This window comes from Ischnura elegans, chromosome 5 (assembly GCF_921293095.1).
Source record: "Ischnura elegans chromosome 5, ioIscEleg1.1, whole genome shotgun sequence".
Lineage (NCBI taxonomy): Eukaryota > Metazoa > Arthropoda > Insecta > Odonata > Coenagrionidae > Ischnura > Ischnura elegans.
Window position 1 is genome coordinate 77,773,806 of NC_060250.1, and position 17,934 is coordinate 77,791,739.

Genomic DNA, 17,934 nt, shown 5'->3' on the forward strand with positions numbered 1-17,934 from the left:
TTTATCCAAATTGCGTGAATAGTGTGTGCTCAGAAGGAACAGGAAACACGAATGTTTTATTTACCAGGAATACCCATCAAAGATCTTGTTGTGAAATATTTTATGTTATACTTAGAAAAAATCATTAGCTTACAGACAAAGTTTTAACTAGTTACTCTAGCTAACAATTTTATTGGAATCGAAGCGTAAAAAATATGGAGATGATCTAGTCAAATAATCGAATTTTTATCCCTTGGAAATGATAATTGTCACAGAATTCATTACGGAAGTGGCAAACTTAGCCAATGATACTTAAACAGAAACAATAAATCATTACTTGAGTGTGTGAGTGGCTTTAATGCTCCTGATATTTCAATGGAATCTATTCTATTTTTTTGCAGTTACTGAACGATAATGTTGCTACTTATATCTATGTAGATAGTCCTGGATACAAAAATGATGCATCAATATTACTCCCAACATGAGGGTTGTACATAATGCGCTTAAGGTTAAATAAAGTTTGTATTTGCGATGTATGTATATCGTTATCATTAATGAAATGACTCCTCGGAATTTCCTATCAGTAGTAACGGTTCAACAATGCTATATTAACCAATAGAGTAGCGTGAAAGAAGTTTAGTTGCAATCTTTATTCCGAGGTTTTATTTCCATGGATTGAGTGATAGCAAACCTTAATGAACCGGATCCAACGTGTGCTTTACATACGGGCAAGGGACACGTACGGTGCCATTAAGGGGCACAATCGACCACCCTGAGGCTTTGCCGGCCCTTGTGGCACGCTCAAACGGGGACAAACAGGGGCCCTTTCGACGTGCGAGCTTAAATACCTGAGGCTGGTCCAGGGCAAACTCATTGGATATGGCCCACGTCAATTCGCTTCGATTGATTCCGATCTTGCTTTGATGGTCGGTCCTCCACGACTCACTGGACGAAGGGCACTGGTCAACTATAGCTCGGCGTAAGTGCTTTGCTGGAGGAAGCATACATTACCTACTCAATGCAAAAAAATATGGAACATGCCTTGATGTAGCATGTATCAATTTTGCACCATTGAAGTTTTTTTGGTTTTTAGCCTACTTTTTATGCTTTATTTTGAAATGAACGACATTTTTCATGAAATTTCCGCAAATATTATCGATAAACGCAACATGCTAAGGCAAATTTTAATGAATTACAAAGTATCATGAAAGAAACGAATTCAATTTTCAATACAAATACAAGTTTTTACAGCATGATGGCACGGTGAACTGATACTCGTCGTTCGGAGCAAAAAATCTTTGACCTCGTTTATTTTATAGAATATGGATTATTGTTTTTCTGGATCTTGTTCACGAAATTGAAGTAATGTGGAAGAACATGAGATGATATATACCTTTTAAATGGTCAAAGGAGGGTCAAAAAAATTTATTATGAGTACCTAAGGATGTGCAACGCTGTGCTGTTAATCATAATAATACTTCTTGAATCTTTTAAAGAAATCTTTTATTTTGAGATAATACGTGCGCGCAATTAATCGCGTATACTTATATCCAGTTCGCGAAAAATTATACCTACTAGCATATGTATGGTGATATGCTTCTGAGAAAACAAAGTGGGTAGTATCAACTTAAACGTATTTTGATACCTCTCTGCTGCGTAAGTTGTCGTTATAACCAATGCCCTTAAACTTAATAGACTGCATAAGTTTTAAGCCTAGAGCTAGAGCTTAAAACTTGCAGTCGACTTGAAATTTGCAGGGTACTATAAAATTTAAGAATTTCTCTATGACTTAGATTTGAAAAATTCACCTGTGTATTTTCTTAGATGAAATGTTTTGTACTAGAGATGCATGGAAATGTTTAAAAACATTCTATCGTGGCCCAAAACATTTCAATATGATGGCGTATGCCGTAAACGAAAAAAATGTCGTGAAAAGAGACGAAAAACTACCGTTCGAGAGAATGCCCTCCACAATGTAGTCAAGCAGTGATCAGGCAGCCTCTGAAAATGTATGCCATCACCCGGATGTGAACCCGAGCCTATTAAGTACACCCCTCATTATTTTACAAAGAACTGGAAAATAATTCATGAAGATAACGAAAATTTGGGTTACGGACCTAATTAAATCGTTCGTGCAAACTGTGAGTGTAATTATCCATGAGGAGAAACTTCCTCGCATAATTCTTCGCGGCAATCACTCTTTTCGTGAGTGCCTATTAATTGCTACCAGAGGAATACCTGGTTCATTGCAATTTTTAGCACGCGTTATGATTAAAGTGCCCCTTTCGACACTCTTTCCGCCAACTAGCGAAACATTTCATACCTCTGAAACGCATACTACCTTGCTGAGATCATCGCTACAGTTCAATTGAATGAAATATTCACACATTGAAAAATTCAATTTTTGCCTGTTTCCTATCAGATTTGATTTGTACATTTATGAGAAGTAATTAGGATTGCAGTATGAAAGGAATGAAAGGTCCTTTAATTGGACATAATATACGATCACTCACCACTTGTAATACGAAAGTAGTCCCTCTTGATTGATGAGTACATTCAATTTAACTAAGTTTTTGTCAGAACGTGAAGCTAAATCAAATGACCATTTACATTCACATCTAGTCGAAATTGCGTTTTGTCTAACTAACGGAGAAGTTCTCTCTTTAGCGCTGGGTTTGACTCTAATTTTCAATCAGCCATTTGAAAAAAGAATTGTGTAGTGAGCCGTTTATACCTTACTAATTGTCTTTCACTTTTTATGAAATGCGTACGTTATAGATTACGTCTGTGTATCAGTTGATTCAACTTTTTTAGACTCCAATTATTTCAAATTGATTCCCGATTCCGACTCCATCGATTCTTTTTCATATTAACAGGTGGAATATTGCTTTTTCAGTAACATTGCTGTCATTAAACTTTAAGAATTGAATGAAATAAAATAACAAAGGCTATTGATTGGCCCAAAAAGTATATTTACTAAAATAGCGATTAAGTGTTATAGTTATATATCCTCAGATTTAATAAATAGCAAATATATTTCTGTTACAGACATAAATTGTAAACTTAATATTGTACAATGGACAATGGCTCAGGTGTGTGATGACCTTTAAGCCACAAGCTCATGTCTAATTTCTTAGCTAGTTATCTTCCTGGAATCGATGGAATTGAAATTGACTCCAAGCGGTCAATTCTCGATTCCGATTGTGTCTCCGAAAATCGGTTTAATCGATAATTAACAATGGGAATCTACTAGTTATATAATCCATCCCTAATTATTTCTTTTATAGTAGGACCTATTGCACGGAATCGAAGAAGGAGAAAAAGAATCAAGAAGGTGCGTTTGTTTTCAAAGAGTGAATGGGGGACTTGTATTGGTAATGGGCGCGCATTAATGTATACGTAATCCACATAGAACGAATACGTGCCATTTTGATCCGGGTGAGGCGGAAACATATAAGGTCGACGTCTTATTTCACCCTGGCAAGAAATACTGTTATAATAGGTATACAGTTTCGACCTAGCAAGAATATTTACTTCCGGGACCTAAGCTACAGCGCTTGCAACTGCTAGGCTTAATTGAAACCCTAAAAATGAGTACCTGGGTAAAACGCTATCATTTGGATTTTTAACCAGGATCTTAGCTAAGAAAAACAAATTCAGAATTCAAAAATAAATGGTTTACACCCTTTATAACACTTAAAAAGCATAACTTATTCCAAAAGGAAAATAGCAGACAATTTTTTTCATGCATGGCATGCGTGCATTTACTGAAAATGGTGTCTCTATGTACCCTAAAAGTTTCAAGTTGGTAATGTAAATTTTAAAACAAGATTGTATCAGAAAATCGAGGCAAAACAATATCGATCAAGAGGGAGTGATGCATCATATGGCTGCATGCGGATGACGAAGATTCTCACCATTTAAATGCGTCAACTTTAAAAATTTTAAAGCATACTGTAGGCATTTGGTAGTAAATTTTCAGGTGCTTTTCGCTAATAATTATGAATGGACGTGTCGTAAGGTTTAATTTCGTAAAGGTTTATTTTAGAGATAAGTTTTTTAATCGTGTTTAAACCAAAGGCAGTTCACACAAATTTGAATATATTTTCAATCTCAACACCACTACCCTGGTACGTCGTTTCAGTACTTCGATACGCATCGGGCTAGTCACAGTTTAGCCCACCTCTCCAATGCTTCCCCGCTCAGCACCATCTTTTCCTTTCTCTTTCCCTTCAACACGCACCTCTCATGATCTGCTTGTAAAGCGATTTTTTTCGCCCTAAGCTCAGCTCACCAGTAGTCGTCTAAGTCGGATATAGGGGCTGTGCGAGGTAAAAGAGGATATAGAGAGGCTGGATGACGAGAGAGAGAAGGGTCCACAAATATAAATCTCGGTCATATCCTCTGAAATGAGAGGGAACAAATCGACTGCCCACCCACACGAACATACGCTCCTATCTTTCTCATCGTGTTTCTCATTCCCACATACTCTTTCCATTGAGAACCTGGGTGGGCCAAAAAAAACCAAAGCGTCCTTCACTTCTAATACCCATCCCTTTACCCGCTTTCTCTTTCATTTTGCTTCTACGGACTCAATCATTCACTTTGTACGGGTCCGGCAACATAACTTACTTTTTGTGGATTTCTCCATTTTCCGGCTTATCGCCGTGTTTCGTTGTCAGAGGTGACGACAGTTTCGCCATGATTCCACCAGGCGTCTTCAGGTCGAAGTGGTGCTTTTGGTGTTTTCGCCGCGTATATGTATATAGCTCTCCCTCCTGGCGGCCGCGGTGCTGTTGGCCGGTTACCCTTCCTGCTGCGCCATGATTGGTTGGATTTCTAAACACTCTCTTCCAGGCGTTGGTTATAATGTATCCGTCTTCTCTATTGAAATTTTTGGGCGTTTTGATGATCTCTATTGCTTCCCTTATCAGCCTGGGGTAATACCTCCTTTCTGTTGCGATGATTTTCGCTTCGTCAAATATTATATTATGCCCAGGCTCACTCCATGCATGCTCGGCAACTGCTGAGAGGTCGAATTTATGGATGAATTCTGTACGCCACGGAAGACTCCGAGACAACATAACTTACTCTTTTTTACCATGAGCACCATTCAGTGTGTTGATATTTTAACGGAGCATTAATGGTCTTGTTTAAGAGGAGTAAGTATTCAGTTTTGTTCCCACAAAGTACACAAAGAATAATTTTAAGTATACAGGGAATAGCCAAGGCGATAAATTTATGGATTCACCCGCAATTCATATTTTGTGCGAAAAATCCACTGAGAAAAATATCATTTGCCTTGACCGGGATTCGAACCAGGAATTTTCAAACCCGAAATTTTCACGGGGAGAATAAAGATCCGGGTTATTCCCGGACGAGGCAAATATTCACACGAATGATGGAAACTATGTTTAGTGTATGAAAAATCCATTGAGAAACAAATCATTCGCCTTGACCGGGAATCGAACACGGACCTCTTTCCTCTCTGTGGAAATGTCGGGTTCGAATCCCGTTCAAGGCAAATGATTTGTTTCTTAATGGATTTTTCGTGCACTAAGTATAGTTGCCATCATTCGTTGGAACAGTGTGCGTTTTCCGTTGAGGCCCTTTTTTATTGGCGATTTTTGAGTGGCGATTTGGAGTGGCCTCCCTATTTGACATCTTCTGTCTTTTACTCTTCGAAGTTTTTGGAAAACCCTTTATTTTTGTGAACAGTCCGAGGACCCCAAGAGCTTTGACAACCAATATCTACGAAGAAATTGCCACCATAAAGCCGATGGTAAGTCTCATGGCAAATGGCAGAAATCGTCTTACTCCGAATATAGAGAATAGGGGACGTCACATACCTGATATGATCTTCCAAAACCATATATTTAGATATGTGCCTATATTATAAAAAACTAATGAAAATTTACTGATTCATTGAATGTTTAATTATGTTTTGAAAAAAGGAAATTATGTAACCATACCCTCTGCTTCTCGTGACCTCACCTGTCTTCTAAAAGAATGAAAACAAAGACGCAAAGTGCGTGATGAAAAAGTATGGTATTCGGAGATGGCAGCCGACAGATTAGATCATTTGCGCAACAAAGGGGTATGGAAGGAAGGGTGGAGAAAAACCCCTGCGTTGGCATTAACCTGCTCTTAATGAAAGGCACCAAGGGGACCACGGCCTAACGTCCCATCTGACGGACGGAGTGCTCCGCTTTATATGTCCTCCACACATCATTCAAGCAGGGATCGAACAGTATCTGAAAATTCCCTGCCACCGCCGGGATTTGAACCGAAGTCCACGGGGTGGGAAGTTAACATTAACAGGAGATGTGTAATATTTCTACCCTGCCGCGTGAACAGCGGTGAAATAAATATACAAGAATTGCCATGAGAAAAAATTCCCCATGACCGGGAATGAAACCAAGGACCTTTGCATTTCCGGGCCACTGCGAGGATCACTACGCTATCCAGGTTCTTTAATTCCCATGCCGCCGAGATGTGAACCCGGACCGACTGCGTGTGAAGCCAATACCCTAGCCACAACACCAACCCCAATCCCGCAAATGGTGAAATCATGATTGACATCCATTTAAGCCTTTATGTATGGAAGAGCACGCACATCAAGTAGAAAAAATGCAGGATTTTTTTTTGGGATTTCCATCGGGTAAGAAAATAGAAGGCAGCTAAGTCATCTTGGGCCCAGACTCATTTACCCATTCAGTAGCCTTGAGAATAGATGACGAGTCGGACCCTGAATCGTCGGCTGCGTTCAATTTCGTCGCCCGATGGCATTCCCTTGAAAAATTCATAAGCATTACTCACCGAGAATGTGTCAAATCACGCAGGAAAAGCTCTTTTTTTCAATCAAATTCTTCGAAATCCTTCAAATTAATTTTTCTTCTGTAATTTTTCTAAATCGCAGTTTCTAATACAGTCTTTCTTTTAAGAGTATTTTTTTTCAAAACTTTTCTCCTAGTCATTCTTATTTATTTTTCTGGTAAATAAATTTTTCTACTTCCTGTATATACCTTTAATTGACTATCTAAACTTTTAATTAAGCAGCTAGTTACATATTTAAATTTGTTATATCACAACAATACAAATTTAAAAGAAAAGATGAAGAAGCCGATTCAAATCCAGCACATACACGAAAAAAAGTTGTTTGTATTAGAAACTAAATGTTCCCGAAACACAAAAATTTTCATATGTAAATACTAGTAAAATCAGTATATTTGTATTTTATAAGAATATTATGATTAGTATATTTGGAGGTCGTCTGAAATGGAAAAGAATCCCATCAAAAATAAAATATTGTACCGTTATAGATGTTATTTATATTTCACACGCGTTCCAGTAATTCTATGAAATTATAAATTGACTTATTCTGATAATTACCTACTAAAAGAAAATTTAATAATTTCAGTTGTGAAAATTCTTATGATTTTTTTCAACAATGCACACTGAATAAACAAAACCAACCAATAATGAAATAAATTTGACAAATGACAATGCAATTAAATATTTACTCATCAGCTAAAAAACATCTATCATCTAATCCTGGAAAAAGCGAAGCTGAGACGCGTAATGTGATGATCGAAAAATAAAAAAAATAAAGCATCTAAAATATTTTCCTTCGGTATCAAAATAATAAGGCTATAAACCGTTACGGATAATTTCTCCAAATAAAAGTTAATTGGAAAAGCATTGTCGTTGTTGGAACTGTGAATCTCGTCCTATGGATACAAAAGCTTTGGAGTGATTAATACATCCATCTGTGCTGTTCACAAATTCATTTGTATTGGTGACAATTCTTGAGAAATAAAAACGTAAATGCTCTACGCAACGAAAAATAATCACATTTTACGGTAGGTATCCATCTGGAAAGTCAGGATAGGGAAAATACGCTTTCGATGTCACGATGAAAATAATTATGCGCATTCAGAGATGGGCAGAATTGAATAAAACATGTTTCGATACTTTTGTAGTCTGAAGTTGTATCTAAAATACAAAATCTGAAAGTTGTTTGTGATTAAGATGCACCTTAGGAAGAATATTTTATACGATGATTGCGGTATGAAATACATCTGTAGAACGGAGAAAAGTGTTAAGATCAGAGTAAGTGAATATCACAACTGTTTCAAGAAGAAAAAAGAGCAATCCAACTCCGCCAATCATTTATTAGATTACAAACACAAAAGTGATTTCAAGCCAGGTATCCTCCACTCAGAAGGAAGCAGGAAGACACTCGATGCCCTAGAAACGTTGGAGATAATACAACATTTAAAGAATAACACCCCCGTTGCTAACGAACAAGTTATCCCCTGTGCGAAAAATCCACAGAAAACTCCCGTAAAAGTTATCACCGTGGCTAGTCCCGGTATACTTAAAAAAAGTTATCCCCTCTCTTTTCCATCTCCATCAGTGAACTCCTACAGTGACAACCATAAAATTTCTAAGTGCCTGTACACCTATGTGCCATTAACACTTCCAAGATAGAAGAGCACGCAGTGCTTCTACTAAAATTCCCCCAGTGACCCATATTCTTCAGGGAAATCATTACCCCATGCCTGCATCATCCACAGCCGGACTCATGAACTACCATAGGCTATTGTGATTTGGATAATTCAATGTACCCCCGCCAATCCTCTCTTCTTTCTCCAGCACCCCTTCCTTCCTCAGCTCTCGTCTTCTCACCCACCTTAACCCCGCCTTCCCCTCGCTGATTTGTCAGTTCATTTTATTTCAAGGGAATAGGCGTGCATGGAAGTTTGTGCATCACGGGTGACTCCCGTAAAAGGTGTCACCGTGGCTAGTCCCGGTATACTTAAAACTGTATATGCATGTATTTCATTGGATATGTACGTATTGGATTGGATTTCATTATATCAGTCATTATGTTCATTCTTACTCATTTTATTCATTGTATTCATTTCGTTTATTCATTCAATTCATATTTTATTCGTTTCATTGCATTACATCTGTATTTAATTATGTATATTAACATTTCATTGTCATGTGGCTCGCTATCATCTGGTACACTTGCATCGAACTCTGTCTTTGATGCAAGCGTTCAAGATTATGACGTGCCACGTTGAAACCTAGATCGAACAGTATCAAATTGATGTGGAATTACACAGTTTTTACAATTTTATTACCCTATTTTTAGCTTTAGATCTGCATTCATAGGAAAGAAGAAGAAAAAAAAACCAGTTGATCCGTACCACTTTCATAGAGATAGATGCAGGGAGTGGGATTGGTTAGCCTGTCAAAGCCCTCATCCAGCTTTTGTTCGTTCGGCACCCGCATCCCTACCTATCTGCACTCTCGCCCTATCTCTTCCCGCACCGCCAACACCGCTCCCTCTCCGCAGCCTCGTTCAATCCACGCCCGGCCGCACCGCACGCGTCAGCGGTCTCACGTTTCTTTCGACCTCGAATATGGGTTGAGGCAAGGGAGCCACACATACGTATAGTGGAGGCCCCTATCTGTCCAGAAGAAGCCTGATTTATGCCACCAATTGGATCGCATTTTAATCGGTTTTCAAAGATGTCCGCACCTAGGCGATGTGCGTTGAGCGATACAATTTATTCCCACTCTGTTCAATAAGGGTTATTATCTTCAAGAAGAAGATCATGAAAAAAGTACGGTTCAATTGGTTGTATCCAGGGGTGGCAAATGAAAAGAAATGGAAGTCAATATATATATATATATAAATACATATTTCGCCAATAAGATGTACAGCACAAAATAATTCGTAGTTTTAATCTTTCCTGAATAGAGTTGAAAGTTTATACACTTTTGATGATAGGATAAACTGGGGTATTGGCGGACACCTAAAGAAAATTCCGTGGTCTCCTAGGCGCCTTACGTTATGAGCAGGCTTGTGCCAACGCCGGGTTTCTCTCTAATCGAGCGTCTAAAAGCGCGTATATTCAAATGAATTAATCTCGTAAAAAACTTTTTGAGACGACAAATTCGAAAAATTCTGTTTTCGAAGTAATTCTGTTTTCATTATACCATGTTTAGAAACACTATACACCAGACTAAGTAGTAACCCTCATAGACCTCTTTCATATTTCTTATGTTAAATTTACTTTTAATACGAGAAAGTTTCTCTATCCTGAGGTCATACTTCCAGAACAAATGGTCTTCATAAAAATGGGAAAGCTTTACAAAATGACAATGCTTGTACCTGGAGTTATTCTGACTGCTTCTATAGACTATTTGTAGTTTTTACTTAAACATGCTGTATTAAAGAAGACTAAGAAGTAACCCCATAAGAAGTAAACACTAAGAAGTAAGATCAATTCAACGATATTTCTTATGCTAAATTCACTTTTAAAACGGGAAGGTTTTTCTAGCCCTGTCTCATTTTCCCAGAACATATTAGATATCATTAAATATTAAAATATTATAGGATAACAATTTCTATCTCGATTTTTTTTGGCCGCTTCCATGAAAAAAAGCTTCGGAATCAACAGTTGGGCTCAATATAGCAATTAAAAATGGAAGAGCAGGTATTATTCCATTTCATGAATAGTATTTGCCATCCGTCGGTATTTTGATCAATCCTATTTTATCACCAACTCGTGCGTCAGATAGACAAAATTCCTAAGAAATGAGCGAAATATTAACTAAATTATTATGCTAAGTGAAAGTAAGGTAATATGTTCTTTCAAAAATTATGATCGATAGAAGAATAAAATGCGAACTTATTGCTTAAAAGGAATGGAAGTAAGGAAATAGGTACTCAATACTTGAAGGAGCCAGGCGTTTCCATTATCCGGGTAGTATGGGGATCCTGTGGCTGTAGAAAGGGCTGTATTCTTCAGCTTAAGAGAATCAATGAAGCGGTTTCGAAATATTGGACACGGTTTAATGGGGTGTGAGATTGGTACCATGGATGAGCCTTGGCAGCACAAAGATATGAACGTATATAAGATTCCCCTATCGAAGCCAAAAGATTTATAGAATATTCTCAAATGTGGAGCCAATCCAACGATAGGGTCATAAACTATAATGTATCTTAGAATTTCTAAGCACAGGAGTGTTCAAGATGAATTTTGGGAGTGAAAAGTGATTAGTAAGGAGCTATCAGATAGATGAAGGAGAAAGTGAGCTAAGCAGCTTTTAATAGCATTTTGTTAACATTGATGCAGTAATTTGGGTAAAGTTTCAATTAAAAAGGAGTAAACCAATAATTTTTTCGATAATTAGCATTTTGATACGTTCTAAATAACTCGATAGCGGCGGGGTAAGTCTCCGTCTTCCATACTGAAGGTCGAGGAATTGAGTCCCACCTGAGCAGGCTCCTCATCCAGGGAATGGATGCGTGTGACGGTCAATTGTTTATTGTTGAAACCCTCCACGTGAAAGACCTCATTGTGCTGTGTTCGTGGGTAATTGAGATAAAAATAAATAAATATTATCGGTTTCATAATATTTTCTCATTTAAGATCACCTGAATTCATCCTATTCAGATTTACATTAGTTTTAAAATGATCCAATCTTCCTAACAGATTCACTAGGCGACAAAGTATTGAAAAGCCCAACAGTGATACGGAAAAATACGCTTGTCTCAATTTTACTATTACCTTATGTGTAAAATAGATTTGAGGGGAGATATCGTGGAATTGTATATTAAATGATACACAAAGACATCGAGCTGTCAACTTAATGTTAAATTACAAACTCTACTACGCGTATTTCAATTGGCTTGCAATCACCATCAGTTAATCTGATAATGATTGTAATTGCAGTTCCTGATGATAAAATACAAGCTAATCGAAACACTTGTGAGAGAGTTTGTGTAATTAAAATTAAGTGGACACAATGATATCGTTGGGTATCATTTAAAATACATTAAAATTATAATATAGCTGATTTTTTCCATACAGTCGAGTAAATTTTGAATGCAAGAACATATACTAGATTGATAAGAAAAATCGAGAATATAATAAAAACTAAAGCATTAAATTCTATGGCTAAAAGCCTGAAGCTGGAATAGAATTTGGACACAATTTATTTCCTCAACTATCCAAAGTTCAGACCATTAGGTAGCGATCAATTAGTGCCATTATTTGAATATTGTAAGTTGTAATCATTTCATGAACGGTCAAAAATACACATAAAAATACCAAAAAATATTTTTTGAAGAAGGACCTAAAATATTTAACGACAGGTATTTTGAGACACAGTGTTTGTTTCAGTGAACTTAAGTATCAGTAACTTCAAATTTTTAGTCATAAATATTCAGTGATAAAGTAATTCTAAGAAGAGGAAGATATTGACATCAAGAAAAGGCTAACTTAAATAAAAATAACCCAAAAACAACACTAAAAGAGCAAAATCTACATAATAATAGGTTCCATTTATAGACAATTGCTTTATCCCTACTCACGACATTAGCCAATAAATAGCGCTAGAAATAAATATTTTTTTACTACCAATGGTAGAAACCTTCATCAAGGGGTTTTGCGTTACAATTTATCTTGAAAAACGTTCGTGACCAGTACCTTTTTTGTCCTCCTAATTCCAGAAATACCCTGACATTGCCTAATATCTCATTCCATATCACCCACACGGGCTTAGGAAGATAATGAGCACAAGAAAAAGCTAATGAAAAAAACGCATGTGAAGGCAACACTAAAAGAGCAAAAACAGCATCATAATTGACTCCATTATATTGACACATTCTCTATTCCTACTCACGATATTTTTCACTTTGCTATCCTATTTTTTTACTACCTCGGCTGGAAAAATTCAACAAGGAGTTTACTGTATGATTTTTCAAGGAATTTTCTCGGCCGGTATCTTCCTTCTTGTCGTCCTATTTCTAGCAATACACTGACGCTGCTTAATATTTCATACCACGTCAATCACTCGAGCTAAGCAAGATAATAAGCTTAAGAAAAAGGTAAACGAAAAAAACAACACTAACGCAGTAAACAAATTATCATAATTAGCTCCGTTTTATTGGCACATCTTCCAATCCCTACTCCCGATATTTTTTCAGTTAATGCAGAAAAGAATTTAGATTTGTTTTACTAAACGGAGTGGTAAAATTCAACGCGGGGTTTTGCTATATTATTACTCGAGATATTTTCTCGGCCAGTACCTTTTTCTTCCTCCTTTTCCCAACAATACTCTTGGCATTGGCTAATACCTGATACCACATCACCCGAACACTTTTTCCTCTATCCGGCCGAAAATTACATCCGATCCAAGGACTATTCTCTCCCATTTACAAACCCCTAAACCTTTTTATTTCTCGCAGCGGATTATTCCCTTACGCACATCGGCTCATTCGCTTTCACTTTTTTCCGTCTCGCTTCGAATAGCTTTAAAAAGTTTAGGAGGGATGGAGTAGCAACGGGATGAAGTGGTCCGGCTTGGATTTGATGGAATTACAAGAAGATCAAGAGTAAAAGAGAGGCAAGAGGATAAAGGTGGGAGAATGAAGAGCTGGAATAAATGCGGGGCCTCGGACGATGTGAGAGAAATAAAGGGAGAGGAAAGCGATAAAGACAGTGGGAGCGAAAGGATTAAAAAGACAGCAGACGAGGGGCGGGCATAACGAGCCAAAAAAAAGAAATAGGAAGGATTCGGATTACACGGCTAAGTGTTGATCGAGGAAGGGAAAGAGAGGTTTTAAAAGGTTTTTTTATGGTGCGTGAAGGGATAAAAAGGGAAGTAGAAGAGCATCTAGATGAGGGGGAAGGGAAGGGGGGGCTACAATGACGAGAGAATGGGCTAGGGCGATTATTACCGAAAAGAAGATGAGTGCGCTCAGGAGGGACAGCATTAGAGACAGGCTGACTGAGCAATGGTGGTGCACGTATCTCAGGATGAAGACGATACCAAAACAGCGTTTAGAAGCTAGGTAAATAGGACTAATAGATCGAATCTGAGGGAGATGGAGGACAATAAATTTTATAGAGTGTATGCGAAAAGAAATATGCTATGGACTCGTAGCATGTTACTTACGTGGAATTCCTTTCTAAATTATAATGAAGTAATAAGCGTCATTTTATATGGGATATTTTTGTTTCAACCCTTCATAGGCTTCAAATTAAGGACTTATTTAGTAACGATAAAATTGATAGTTCGATGACGCATTATTTTGTTCCTATTTCAGATATTTTTTCATTGTTATCTATTTATCACTCATAAATGAAATGTGTATGTGAAGAGCATACTTTTTTTGGGAGCTATGACCATGACGTAACTTTAAAAAAAAACCAGTTCATTTTCTGGTAACTCTCCCGCGTAATTACGGAAATAGAGATTAACCGTCACAGTTCTGCCCGCACTATTTAGAGATTTCACAATTTCTACCATTTTTATGACGCATGGAAGTCTAATTTCATCGAACCAATACAAATATGCAACTATGCATTAAGTAATCACGAAATAATTTCATTGAGTCGGATATTTAAAATTCCGGATGCGTTTATGAAAGGTGATTTCGGCTTTGGAATCTTCAAAATGCTGGCCGATAAAGTAAATTAAGATTATTCTTCTCCACGCTAAGAAGCTGTTGTCATGGCTTCCTGTTTATTTTGTTTCATTTTAGCTATTTTCAAACGAGCGCTACCTTTCCTACACATCCGGGATTGAATTTTCATCAAACAAAGCCCTCGACCGCGATATACGCATCCTAACTCCCTCGCTTAACGCAAACAAAATCCCACAACGTCTCTGCCATACTCAAGCCAATATTGTTGTTTCCCTTAGTGTTGACCTACTGCTGGGCTTGCTGTCCTTACACACAGGTCAAGGTAACGGCTTAAGTATGATGAATGCAGCGTGTCCAAAGTGATCTTGTGAGTGAAAGAAAATATCAAATATTTGTTCCTCAAACGCAGGATCATTTTTACGTTATCATTGGGGCTCAAGGAGAAGTCAATAGGCTGAGGCATCACTAGCTGAAATTACTTGATTTTCAATGTATAGAGTTTATAAGTATCATCTATCAATTATTTTTAACGGAATTTTTCGTTTCGGGGCATCAACTCACCAGAGTATACGTATATAAAATTTACAATTTTTTTCATTTAAAGCCAAAGAAGCAGTTTGAAAAAAACACATCATATTATTACACCTATATTTTCGTTTAATAAATTTTATAGAGCTGTAGGAAAGTTTCACACCTATAATTATCTTAAAATCCTTAAAGAAAAGTAAGAGCTTAAAATTAATCCCATTCAAAACCATTCGCTTCTCATCTAATTCCCGATTTCTTAACACAGTCACTTGAAAGTACACCTCTAATTCTAATGATTTTTACAAAATATTTCCCTAATGGCTTCCCTCAATGGCCCCGTCTCCTACCAACTTGGTGAAGATAGTCATCCTGCAAGCTGATACTTCGCGTAGTGCTATTTCAAACCCAATAATTAATAATTCCCACGCTTAGCCCATAAAATGAAGAAGTCCCTTCACGACAAGAATACAGATCGATAGCGTCCAACTTTTATTTCTCTGCTGTTGTCATCGTCCATGCTTCTCTTTCATCAAGAAGTGTGGGCGTTTTCCTGCAGTGGGTTTTTTCGCTGAAGGATATTACACCCTTATCCTCATGTTTTTTCCCACAAACTCAAATCTTTTTTACACAAAAATGTCACGTATAGTTTTTATTTTTTTTGACATTTCACAAACAGTGTAAATTGTATATTCTTGGTACTGTAAACGTTTGTCTAATATTTTATGATATGCTTGCATTGACGTTATCGAGGGGTTAGGTGGAAGAGGGGACTTTCCAGTCTCAACCTCGCCCGAATAAAGGCATTTTATTATTATTATTATTAAGAAGTCTACTCCTAACGTATTTCCTAATACATTTTTCCTTACTTTGACGCTCATATTCCCAGATGCAAGAATACTCCTATTTTTTAGGAATACCATATTTTTTCCGTTGACTTGTAGCGGAATGACCTATGATAACACATGTATTAGGTTCCCTTAACAACGGCCGGTAGGCACGTCGCGTCGAGTCGTAGGCAACCGAGCGGATGGATAAACACGATCAGCCATAGATAGGCATTCAATTGTGCGGGATTGAATCCACTGAGAAGTGTATCCAGATGTCCACTTCCTTGGTGATGACTACAATCTCATATCAGTTTCTCGGATCGCCACACACATGTCGTCAACTAGTAGTTCAGAATCATATCCTCAGGCGACGTGGCAAGGGACTAATAAATTTCCATGGTAATGTAAAATCAAAAATATGCCGTTTATCAATATGAATGAAAATTATAAGATTTCTAAAACCAAAGTATATCTTCCCTTACGAATCCAATTTAAATGAAATTTTCTGTGCACTTACAGAGACTAATAAATTGTTCCCTTAGCACACAATCAATGGAATGAATGAGATATACATTAAACACACTTTAATTTATCGCTAGAGTCAAATTGGAGAATAACGTACGCTTTCCAAACTGATGCCGCTGCTTGTGGTGAAATGGTATTGATTTTTATCATTTTATGCACAGCATGAATCTATTAAAGCAATCATTGCACGCCCTTAATAATATTTCCCTCTTCGAATTGCTTTCCGAGGTTATTTGGAACTGGCTTAGTAGCCGAAGCCTTCATGGAAGGGTCTCGGGCTGTAGGTTACTAGCAAATAAAGGCTACCTACACCAAAGACTAAAAGCCCTAGCTACCACCAAACAGAATGCCTGTTGCTACGGGGTACACAAAGGCAAGAAACTGTCACCCTTACTCTCAATAGGAATGAATACCTTACCACCTTTCAATTTTTAATACTCATGCAATATATATTATTTTGCATGCATTATATATTCTCAGAAATACCTCGATCAAATGTTTTTTGAAATCCTAACCACGCAATTAGCAGGGGCAACCCAAAAGTTCATACTGACTATGAGTGCGATAATTCAACCTTAATAAAGTGACTTTGTCAAGTGGATGAGGTGCAGTGTAGTGAATCATATTGTCAGCTACTCACTAAAATGAAATACACTTCGTTTTCCGGACAATCCTATTTAAAAGGACGCAATACTCTATATTAATGATGAATGTAGAAGAGTCTGTAAATAATGCATTTGAGTAAACACCGGGATTAAAATTTTCAATTGCAAATGTTGAACGCGATAAAATCTATCAAACTTGAAAATTTTAAGATCATTCTTGGATTTAAAAAATTCACCAGACACCATAAAATTCTGTAAGAGCAGGATGTATGGATTCTCTGAAGCAATGATAAGATCTGCGCATAGAAGGTGGTAAGTGTCCGCTGTGGGTTGTCCAGGCCTCGGACCATGGGGATTGCTGAAAGGAAACACAATTCCATCCTATTAAATGCTGATTTCTGTTGCCACTTCGGTCGCATTTTAATCGGTTTTCAAAAATATCCGCGGCGCGGTGACGAGTGCAATGCATTCCACTTCTTTAAAATATTTTGCAGCATAATGTTTGCAATTGCGAGGAATAGCTTTGAGCTTTTATGCTTTTGGTATATCACTTCATCATATATATAAATTCTGGTTAACCCTTTTGCTGCCACCGGGCCTATATATCGGCCCTCGCTGGTTGCGCGAAAACTGCCATGGGCCGATTTATCGGCCCGAATTATTTCACTTTTTTTCGTGATTGTGGCCTTTTCAACGGCTGTAAGTTATGTAAACCCCCATAATATATATATGTTAATAAGATGCAAATATACCCTAAGAATTGGAAAAAAATCTAGACGTATTAAATAAAATTAAGTTGTTGAAAAATTTTTAAATCTGAAATGTCGCTAATTCCGGAAAATAGCCTTGGCAGTCTACGTACACCCCACCTGAAATGAGCTCACAGTAAAAGGGCTAAAACATTTAATTATACCATGTTCCCCGTGAAACTCGGATCAATTTGTCCTTCAGTAGCGCGTGTGGTGACTTTTGTAAAACCAGTTAAATGCGCGGTGGTTGACAACACATTTAGAGG